We start from the raw sequence: 11718 nt of genomic DNA on the forward strand, positions 1-11718 counted from the left end.
TTGTACTTCCATGTGGAAGAGTGGATTTACCATTAGAACATGTTGTATCTAGTGTGGTGTAGCTGCTTGCTTCTGTCTCGTGCCCCCCAGTGGTCACTCTGGACCCACAGTGGTCCACTTCTTCTTGTGACTCAGCCCTCCACGCAGGTCAAAAATTAAAAATTCTGCACCAAAAAATTAAAAATTCTGTGCACAATATTTCAAAATTCTGCATATTTTATTTGTCAAATAAACGTGGAGGCTCCAGCATGGCATTGGCGAGCATAGGCCACTGGCTGCACCGAGGTGGGAGATCACTGTGCAGCTCCCCACCAGGACACAGACTCAGCGGTGAGGCTGCACCCAACCCTGAAGCAGCGCAAGGACTAGGCCTGCCCCAGAAACTCCCCAGGGCCCTGCCCTTCTGTGCCAGGTGCACCAGATGTGAGCAGGCAAGCTCAGCAATGCAGGATCCAAGTGTAGGGGGGGGCTTGGTGTGGGTTGAGAGGGTTCTGTGTGGGGCAGTCTGAGTGCGAGCGGCTCAGTGGTGCAGGGGGTGGGGGGAAATCAGGTACTAATCAGTAGGCCAGGATGACCTGCCCTCACAATGGACCTACTGAGTTTGGCACGGATTTCTCTTTTCTCCAACCCCAGATCAGGTTCATCTTTAATTTTCTCTTTCATCTCCTTCTTCGTTTAGGCAACTGGAAAAGGGATCATATGTGATTGTAGTACTGCTCCTTTCTTTTCTGCACTGTTGTCTTTCATTATACCTCCCCAGAGCAGAAAATGGGCCATTTTTCTGTTATTTCCTTATTTTAGGAGTTAACTGAATACCTGAGTGAGGCAGAGTGCCTGCAGTTCAACTGTAATTGAAAGCACAGATTAGAATCTCCTAAAGAAAGGAAAAGGCCATCATTTAGTGGGATTCTCCTGTTTTCCAGCTCATTAAACTAACAGCTCCTATGTGATGGGGTGGAAATCATGGCAGCTTAATCCAGAAAGAGAGCGAGAATCTGTCTGCTACTGCCTCATAATTGGCTACCATTACATCCCAGCCAGCTCAGCTGTGGTTAATTTAAGGCCTCACAGGTGCAGCAATAACCAGGCAACAGACACTGAGAAAGTATGGGAAATTCTGCTGCAGAAAAACCCTGCAGCAGCTGCTGCTGCTGCCTCTTCTAGTTCACGCAGGTAGAAGAATTCGAAGAGGAATCATGGTAGAGTTAAGACTCTAGTAAAAGTCTGACTCCAATCTTCCAGTGAGTTGTGTGTCAACACGGAGCACTATCCAAGTTAGTAGTGTTTTGCATGAGTGCAAGGCTCAATGTAGTAGGGACCTTAGTCTAGATCTGTTTTGACATTCACCCATGTTTACTTTGTTTTTCCATTGTCAGTAAATGGTTTAACGTATCTTACCCCAGCTTACTCTGTCTTAATACTTTGCAATGCTACTCCAGTTATGCAGTGAGGTGACACCTGTATTTGCCCATATGGGCAGCACCCTGTTTCTCATTGTGCTAATCATCCTCTGGAAATGCTGTTGTTTACTCAGGTTAATTCTCAAAATGGCATGCTAGTGCTGGGGATGCACGGCCTGGTTTGTATCAACTTGAGAGAACTGCTGGCTGAATGTAGTTCTAGAAGCAGTGGTTCTTCAATAGGTAAATGGAAATATACCCGGTAGATGGCTTGAGTGTTTAACAGTAGCATTATGTTACAGTTTAGAGAAAGTGACATTTATTTGAAAAAACACCTTTTTCCCCCTCCACGAACAAGCTTTAAATATCAATCAATCAATCTTCTGGTTTACTGACTCTAATCCTCAATTTAGGCTCTTTATTCTAATCTACTGAATATTTTGCATCAGAATTTTGTGCTGCAGAAAGGGTATTAGACTACAGTATCAATATAAACCATCCACCCCCACTTCAAAAAATCCTTCTAAACGGAACCTAGATGCAGACTTTTCCTTCCTTGAATGTGCAATTGACTAGTTATGCTTATTCAGTCACCAGTCCCTCAAAGTTGACAAGACCTTGTTTGTGAAAGATTTTACAACCCTTTCCAAGCAGCATCTTTATTGAATGACTAAAGAAATTCTTAATGTTTATATACAAAACATCTTCATATGATAGTGATGGTAGATGATCATAGAAAATTGCTAACTATGAAAAAAAAACAAAAAAAACCCCAACCACCATTGGTCACATCCACCCCATCTTCAGACTTAAAAACACGGGTACTCCTTCACAAAGTATGCACAACTTCTGTGTCCCTGTGTTGCACCTCTCTGGAAAATTGCCTCTGGTGATAGTGTGTAAGAGGCAGGAAGGGTATAGCCTGCCAAATTCACATGTGCTGAGGATCCCCATAAACAACGGACACCAAACCAGATCTGCATAACAGTAGGCTGTGTAAGCATTTACCAATCTGTGTCTTACCAGAAATGGCAGCACTTGTGATTCTCTTGCCACTTACTCTCCTCTTGCCACTTACTCTCCCTACACACAATGGTTGTGCTCATGTGACAACTCTGATGGGAATCTGAGAGCATACACGGGGAAGTGGAAGCTGTCCAGAGCAGCATTAGCATACCCATATCTACTATTTGTTTTTCTGCGGGTATGTACTTGTAGAATTGCTGATCCCTATACTTTCCCTCTCCTCCATATTTGGATGCTGCAGAAAAGATATAGCTGCATCATACTGCCTGACAGCTGGCTTTTCAGCTGCAGAGAGAATATTGCATAGACATTTTTGCCCATGCATGAAGCCTTGGTCACATCTCATAGAAAGTCACTACAAAGAAAGTCACTACAAAGTACTCCTCTCCAGGCCATGCCATGCCATGAAAAAGAGGAACATGCCACTTAGCTTTGAGATCCTCTAGAAAAAGTCACTAGAGCAATGCAAAGTGTCAGTATGTGTGTATTTATCTAAGCATTGCATTTATCTGCAAATATAATACCAGAACTCCTTTTTTTTTCCTCCATAAAACAAGATATGTGAGTGGCTAGTTATAGTAAGCAAGAGAAAACCGGTCACAAGTGGAAAGAGTTAAATAAATCCCCCAAATATCCTTATTAACATGTCTGGAACTTGTTTAGCAGATAATGGGTCTCTTGCATGCCTGGATCATATGAGGAATTGCCAAAGGCTGGCATAAGAGTTCATCTATTAGAAACTGTAAATCAGTAGTGCTTGAATTATATCCATTTACAAAACAGAACAGTAGAAACTGACAAAGGGTATGTCCACACTACCCGCCGGATCGGTGGGTAGCGATTGATCTATCGGGAATCGATTTATCGTGTCTCGTCTAGACGCGATAAATCGATCCCCGAATGTGCTCCCTGTCGACTCTGGAGCTCCACCAGGGCGAGAGGCGGAAGTGGAGTCGACGTGGGAGCTGCAGCTGTTGATCCCGCGCCGTGAGGACGGGAGGTGAGTCGATCTAAGATAAAATCGACTTCAGCTACGCTATTCTCGTAGCTGAAGTTGCGTATCTTAGATCGATTCCCCTCCCCCCCCCAGTGTAGACCAGGCGACAGAAAGAAGAAGAGAGCTTACAGAAAACATTGACTTGTAAAGTAAAAATGACAAGGAGAATTCTATCCAGAACATCTTCTGGGTTAGTTAAGAAAAGATTCCTCATTCTACACACAAATATTACATATTTTAGAGGAAACGGAAGGGGTTCCAGTATCTTAAAACATTCTCCTCCTTCCCATCTGATTTACCATTTTCACCTCTTTCCGTTCCCCCCTTGTTTTAAAAAGAAATACTTTATTACTACCGTTTACTGATTCAGCATGATGTCCAACAAATAAGCACCCTGGGCAAATGTTAGCTGCATCAGTGGCATCAGGAAATGGAACCATGAAGGGTGACACATCAAAAATAGTTCCCTATGGACGTCAATGGGCTCTCAGAAGTTTGCATAATTGAATCTTTACTCTATAGCCCAATTTTGGAACAGAGCCTGTCTTTTTGTTCTGCGTTTTTACAGTGCCTAGCACAATTAGGACCTGGTCCATTAATGGATTCCTGGGCTATAAAATAATACAAATAATAATAATAATGCTCAGACCATTCTCATTTTAGAGGAAGATTTTTTTAATCAAGAATTTTCTGCTTGATGGCCCTGCTCCTTCCAACTTATAAGTAAAGCTTCCTCCTCCTGTTGGTGAGAGAGACAAGCTTTCAAGCTTGCAGAGGAAGAGCTTTCACCAACAGAAGTTGGTCCAATAAAAGATACTACCCACCCACCTTGTCTCTTTAATATCCCGGCACCCGCATGGCTACAACAACACTGCATACATTTAAGCAGACTGATATTTACTACTGACTGATTTTCACATACTAACTTGGCAGCCATCTCAAATCCTTGCAGTTTTTTTGGTTTTTGCTAGGACTGGTAGACCAATCACTACCATGTCAGTAGCATGCTCTGCAGTATTATGGATGTGCTCGCATCCTTTATGTCCTTTTTAATGCTCCAATAGTTAAACAGCGTGTATTATATGACTGAATGGCTAAGCAAAGAGCTGGGTCGCTCTTTGGAGTTAATAAAAAAAACACGCGTCAAAAAGGAGCATAAGAAAAGGTCTGTGTTGAGTAAATCAGTAGGCTATTTACTAAGTGACCAACCCTACATCACCTTGCAGAGGGGGGAAGGTACAGACCACAAAGCATCATAGTTGTGGAAATTTCAGTCCACATCTTGTACAAATGACTGCACATCTGTTTCTTATGAGTCCTAGGCTTGCTGTTTGGTGTGAGGGGGCAAAATGGGTAGTTGAGGACAAACCAAAGTCATCGTCCCAGGCCCCAAACCAGCTGCATTCCTGTCACGCACCTGCCAGCGTCCTCAGAGGGATAGGCTGCCATTTACTTGTGTGTGAATCTTTCCCATGTTAATATTAAATTTCTGTATTTATAAAATACCTAAGGGCTGATGTATCATTTCTTTTCTCCCCCTGTTGCTGTTTTTGTCCTGAGCCATATAGCAATAATGCTATCTCTAAAACATTAGCATAATTGAACAAAATCCGACATCCTTTCATTTGTACTTATTATACTTTAACCTTTAAAGGACACGTTTCTCCAGTAATGCTCCTTTCTTACTGCCTAGATGGATGCATTTGTATAAAGTAGGAGATTTATCAGGAGGATGACTGAGCAAGAATGAAAAATATTAATAATTGGCTAAAAATGCTCACAAAAAATATTTTAAAGGTTGGAAATGTAATTTTCACTGATACAATCTCTTTTAATTATGCTTCTATAGCACCTTCTAAAGGATCTCAAAAGCACTTCACACACGGTGTATTCTAGCCTCACTCCTCGTGACTGAGGTAGGTAAGTAATAATATTTTCATTTTACAGATGATGGAAGGAAGACATGAAGCTTAAGGCCACATTGTGAAAGCTGGCCACTGAGGTTTCGGTGTCTGTGTTTGGATGTCCTACATGAGATATCCAGGATCTGATTTTCAGAGTACCCACAACTTCATGTGAAAATCAGCAGCAATCTGTGTTCAGAAGCACTGAAAACCAAGTCAAGGTGCTGCAGGGCATCCCAAAATAGAGGCACGCCAAATCAATAGCCACTTTTGAAATTTTGTTCCCAAATGACTTGCCTAAGGCCCCACAGAGCTGGGAAAAGAACCCCAGTTACTTGTCACCCAGTCCTTTTCCTTAGCCATAAGACTGGCCTGCCACTCTCCTAATTGCAAGACATTCCTATTATTATAGATGGTGCTGACAGCATCACTTATTATTAAGGTTGCCTGACACTTCCCATTATAGGACTCTATACAACTTTTATTTGATGCCTGTGTGCAGGGCCGGCTCCAGGTTTTCTGCCACCCCAAGCAGCAAAAAAAAAAAAAAAAAAAAAAAAAAAGCCACGGCAGTGCGATTGCGCCGCTCCACTCTTTGGCGGCAATTCAGCGGCAGGTCCTTCGCTCTGAGAGGGACTGAGGGACCCACCGCCAAATTGCTGCCGAAGACTCGGATGTGCCGCCCCAACAGTGGCTGGAGTACCACACCTTGGTATTGGCCGCCCCAAGCACCTGCTTCTTTAGCTGGTGCCTGGAGCCGGCCCTGCCTGTGTGCGTGTAGGACAGTCTTTAATTACATGATCACAACTGACTTTTTCCCCCCACAGGACCCTGCCTCATTCAGTGCATAGGATGGATCTACTCTGGAGATAAATCCTGATTGTGTAGTGAAGGAGGGTGTCATAACTATAAAGGGAAGGGTACCAGCTCTCCTGTGTACAGTACTATAAAATCCCTCCTGGCCAGAGACTCCAAAATCCTTTTCCCTGTAAAGGGTTAAGAAGCTCAGGTAACCTGGCTGACACCTGACCCAAAGGACCAATAAGGGGACAAGATACTTTCAAATCTTGGGGGCGAGGGGAGAAAGGCTTTTGTTTGTGCTCTTTGTTTGGGAAGTTGTTCGCTCTTGGGACTGAGAGGGACCAGACATCAATCCAGGTTCTCCAAATCTTTCTGAACAAGTCTCTCATATTTCAAACTGTAAGTAAACAGCCAGGCAAGGCGTGTTAGTTTATCTTTGTTTTCTCAACTTGTAAATGTACCTTTTGCTAGAGTGTTTGCTGTACTTTGAACCTAAGGCTAGAGGGGGGTCCTCTGAGCTCTTTAAGTTTGATTACCCTGTAAAGTTATTTTTCCATCCTGATTTTACAGAGAGGATTTTTACCTTTTTCTTTAATTAAAAGCCTTCTTTTTAAGAACCTGATTGATTTTTCCTTGTTTTTAGATCCAAGGGGGTTGGATCTTGATCCACCAAGAGTTGGTGGGAGGAAGGAGGGGGGATGGTTAATTTCTCCTTGTTTTAAGATCCAAGGGGTTTGGATCTGTATTCACCAGGGAATTGGTGAAGAGTCTCTCAAAGCTACCCAGGGAAGGGAATTAGCTTTGGGATGGTGGCAGCGGACCAGATCTAAACTGGTAGTTAAGCTTAGAAGTTTTCATGCAGGCCCCCACATTTGTACCCTAAAGTTCAAAGTGGGGAAGCAGCCTTGACAGAGGGTGTTGTCTGTTGGACCTCTGCTTCAATTGATGCGGAGGTGTGAGGCAGGGGATTTCAGGAAGAGAAAGGGCAGTCACGAGGTTAAAACAGTTGAATGTTGCCCTGGAGAACTGGATTCCATCTATGTCTCTGCCACAGGGTTCATATGTGATGATGCTGAGCATGTCACTTAACCCAAACTTTTCACAAATTAAACACTCGGAACATAAAGAATACACAATTAGTGATCACCTAAGACCTTAGTTTCTGATCTGCAGAAATACTGAGCACTCACAGCTGCAACTGAACTCTATGGGAGCTATGCTTAGAACCTTTAAAATGTTATATAATGCTGGGTAGTCTGAAAAATCAGGTCTTGGGCATCTCAGATTGGGCACCCAAAATTAGTAGATATTTTTTACATTAATCTATCTCAGCTCCCCATCTGTAAAATGGGGATAATACCACCACCCCCCTCATCGCACAGGAGAGTTGTGAAGATACATTCATTAATGTTTTTGAAGCACTCAGATACTATAGTGATCAGTGCCAGAGAAAAGCCCATGAGGAAATTAGTAATTCTGTATTCAGAGAAGGGTTTTTATAGTGGCCAGAAATAAGGTTTAAACCCATTGAACAATGAGGATAAAACAAAATACTGAATAGCTGCTCATTAACTGAGCACAGTCCATCCCGTACATTGAATGAGGCAGGATGCTTGTGGAAAAAAATAGTATATGATCATGTAATTAAAGACTGTATCATAATACTTACATACAAGGGGGCAGAATTAAGGTTGCCTAGGAAAACAATTCTAGCATTTCCTCCTTTTGAGGACTTCCTTTGCATCCTTTTCTGTGTGTAATTTAGTATACATGCCAACTAAAGGTTTTCCTCATTTTCTACTATGGGTCAGGTCTTCAGGGCATGAAAATGGTCATAGCTCTGTTGAAGTCACTGGAAGTTATGACAATTTCCACTAACTAAGGATCTGCCCTTAAATGTTTTACACAGGAGTTCAGCTGCATTTGTTACTTATGAGTCAGAAGGCAAGGTAAATTATACATTCAGGTCCACCTTTTGCCATCAGGTCCATACCGTGTGTGTCTGGTTACTGTGTGTTAGTGTAAACAGGAGTCATTGCTTACTTTACAATGCAGCAGAATTCTTCCACTATCAAAAATGCGGAATGATAATGCCCACATTTATGGGAGGCACTCGCTCAAACGGCTGTAGTTTGCAATATCAAAGAGAGAGTTATTAGAAAACGCTACCATTTTCTCCAGGTTGATTTAGACCCAACTTTAAGTGTATATGTTACAAAACTGACCTTTCATGGAATAATTTATTCATCTGAGTCTCGTCAGATATGTAGCTATGGTAATATGAAGCTATCTGGCTACATGAAGTTTTCAAAATGGCTTCAAACTGAAGCACAGATTCATATGCAAAATCTAGGATGCAAGGATATTATGTAGATTTGTGATTGTCCCTGGAAGATAGGGGTTTTTATGAGCTTATGAATGGCTTATACTTGTTGTATTTAAGGCTTTTAAAGATATGTTCTTAATCCTACTACATATTCACAGTTTTCCCTTAGGCCCATGTGAGCACAATTATACAGTATATAAAAATTACAGAAAGGTATGGAAAATTTACTCCTTTTTGACTTTATTTAAAAATCAGTGGTTGTCAGTCTCAGTCCATCTGCTAGCAGACAAATGCATGTTACACAATCAGTTCAGCTACAGAACGAGGAATTCAGCTCTCCATCTAGCTTAGTATTTTATATAGGACCCATCACCATTGTATTTAAGCGAGTACATTTTAATATTGCTTGTAATCTCTGGCTCACAAACTGAATAAGCACCACATTAACGAACTGACAGATTTTCAAGTTTTGTTTTGTTTTTCCAAAGACTGGCAATAGTGTCTAGTAGTTATAGCTGTGGAAGGTGGGAAGGGATAAGAATCAGGACTCTATTTCCTATTCTGCCACTTGGTGACTGTGGGCAAACCAGAAGCTCTCTGGCCCTAGTTTAGCAAACATACTTGGGTCCATCCTTCATCAGCAGAGCACTTAAACACATGCTTAACTTTAAGTACTTTGCTGAATAGGGATGGATGGCTGAATTGGGGCCTCTGTGCACAAGTTTATTCTTATTATATATGACTATAATACTACCATTAGAATGATTCCATGGCTGCATAAACTTCAGTATTACAAAGACGGAAGGAATATAATTCAAGATATTCTGATGCAAAAGTGCAGGCTTCTAGCACTTGAGCTAAAAGGAAAACCTCTCTTAGTTGTAGTAGTATTAGGTCTATAGATCAGCCACTGTCAATCACATCACATCCACTGAGCAGGTCTTATTAACCATCCTGTAGAGGGCAGCGGTGCACATATACATGACATTGCTCTACCTCAGGGGTCGGCAACCCTTCAGAAGTGGTGTGCCGAGTCTTCATTTATTCACTCTAATTTAAGGTTTCGTGTGCCAGTAATATATTTTAATGTTTTTAGAAGGTCTCTTTCTGTAAGTTTATAATATATACCAGTAACTAAACTATTGTTGTATGTAAAGTAAATAAGGTTTTTAAAATGTTTAAGAAGCTTCATTCAAAATTAAATCAAAATGCAGAGCCCCTCGGACTGGTGGCCAGGACCCGGGCAGTGTGAGTGCCACTGAAAATCAGCTTGCGTGCCACCTTCGGCACGTGTGCCATAGGTTGCCTACCCCTGCTCTACCTCATAGAGGGGCACATTGAGGCTTAATTAATGTTTGTAAAGCAGTCCTAAATCTTGAGATGATAGTCCTATATATCGGAAATTAGATTACTGTCAATACTCAAAATTCTGTGTAAATAGAGGTCTTCATTGTTGCTAGTCTGGCACCTTTCAGAACATTGCATTTCCTTACAAAAGTAGAATGGTTGCAAATGAATGTAATGTGTTAATTTTGCTTTTTGAAATGACAAAACTTTCATTTTAATACTTAACAAAAATCACACTGCAGTTACGTGTATACAATTCCAATATATATGTGGGCAAATAATGCTGTTTCTTTGGGCAGACAGATAACATTACTAAAAATGACAAACCCATTAGATCAATAAGGATTGGAAATATAATATAATTGTCATGGATAAATAAAGCCAATAAATCTCTCTTGTACAAATTATGGTTTTATGAAGTCATAAATAATGAAATAAATATTTAAACTTACTAAAGCAAGAATCTGGATTTTAGAAACAAGGATATTAAAAATTAATTTCCATTTCTCATAAAAGGTGAAGTATGATCTAGTGGTGTTGAGGAAGAACTGTAGGCCTGGAACTCCTGGGCTGTAATTCTGGTTCTAACATGGACTAGCTCTGTGGTCTCAAGCAAATCATTTAACCTCTCTGTACCTCACTTGCCTGTCTGCAAAACAGAGATAATGCTCATCTACTTTACAGGAATATTAGAAGGATACGTTAATGTCTGCACAGCACTTTGAAGACATGAAGCACTCTATTAATGTGAAGTAATGTAATTATTCAAGAGATGGAAAAGAACTTCCAGTTTTCTCTTTTTGTCACCAAATTTCACAGTGTCTAGTGGGACTGATTTTTACTTTCAGTAATTTGGATAGTTCCCTGTCACAGGCTGGCTGGCCAGATCGCTTTCCCCCCAGCTGAGTGTGGTGGAGACTTGATTGTGACGACTGATCCCAGTGAAAAGGGATCAGAGAAAGTACTACTTAAACGGAGCTGGGAACTCAGTCTGGGAGGGGACCCAGGAGAGAGGAGCAAGAAGAGTTCACTGTCTGGGAAGGGTGTGGGGCAATCAGGCTGGAAGAGACCCACAGGAAGCAGGTTAAGCTTCATGCGGGCAGGATGAGATAGGAACTGTAAGGAGCAGGAAGATCCTGCCAAGGAGGCAGCATAGGAGAAGCTCTGCAGGGCCAAGAAGCAGAGGATTTCACTGTAACCTCAGAGGGGCTGAAGAATTCTTAGTCTAGATATTTATTTGGACTTACAGTTGGATATTTTGTTACCCGAGAAGGGGGTCGGACTAGCTGCATCTCAGCCAAAGGGCTGAGGGGCCTGCAAAGCCAGACAGGCTGCAGGAGGCACCAGAGATGAAAACTTCCTCAACAGCTCAGTGACACATAGTGGTGCAATCAGGGCGGCTCCAGCTCTTTTGCCGCCCCAAGTGGCAAAGCCAAAAAAAAAAAAAAAAGATAAAGCCACTTCATTCTTCGGTGGCGGGTCCTTCCCTCCGAGAGGGAGTGAGGGACTCACCGCCGAATTGCCACCGAAGACCCAGACGAGCTGCCCCTTTCCATTGGCCACCCCAAGCACCTACTTCCTTTGCTGGTGCCTGGAGCCGGCCCTGGGTGCAATGATGGTGAGTGCGCACCATTGTACCCATTTATTCTAAGAGTTCAGCAGGTCTGTCACCATTAAAACAGATGTATTGCTGGCCAGTCAGCTCTTCCTAAAAGTAATGGGATATACTTGCCTTCTGGAGACACAGACAGTTAGACAATCATCTGCATTCGCCTCAGTCTCTGTGCTCAAAACAAGGATTTTTAAATAATGCCTGCTTGATAATTGTAGGCAGAAGTCAATTTTTTTCCCCTTGGGACTTAAAACCATGGAACAGAAATCACTATAGTGATGGAGAGAGGATTTTTAAAAACTCTA

This window comes from Chrysemys picta, chromosome 7 (assembly GCF_011386835.1).
Source record: "Chrysemys picta bellii isolate R12L10 chromosome 7, ASM1138683v2, whole genome shotgun sequence".
Classification (NCBI taxonomy): domain Eukaryota; kingdom Metazoa; phylum Chordata; order Testudines; family Emydidae; genus Chrysemys; species Chrysemys picta.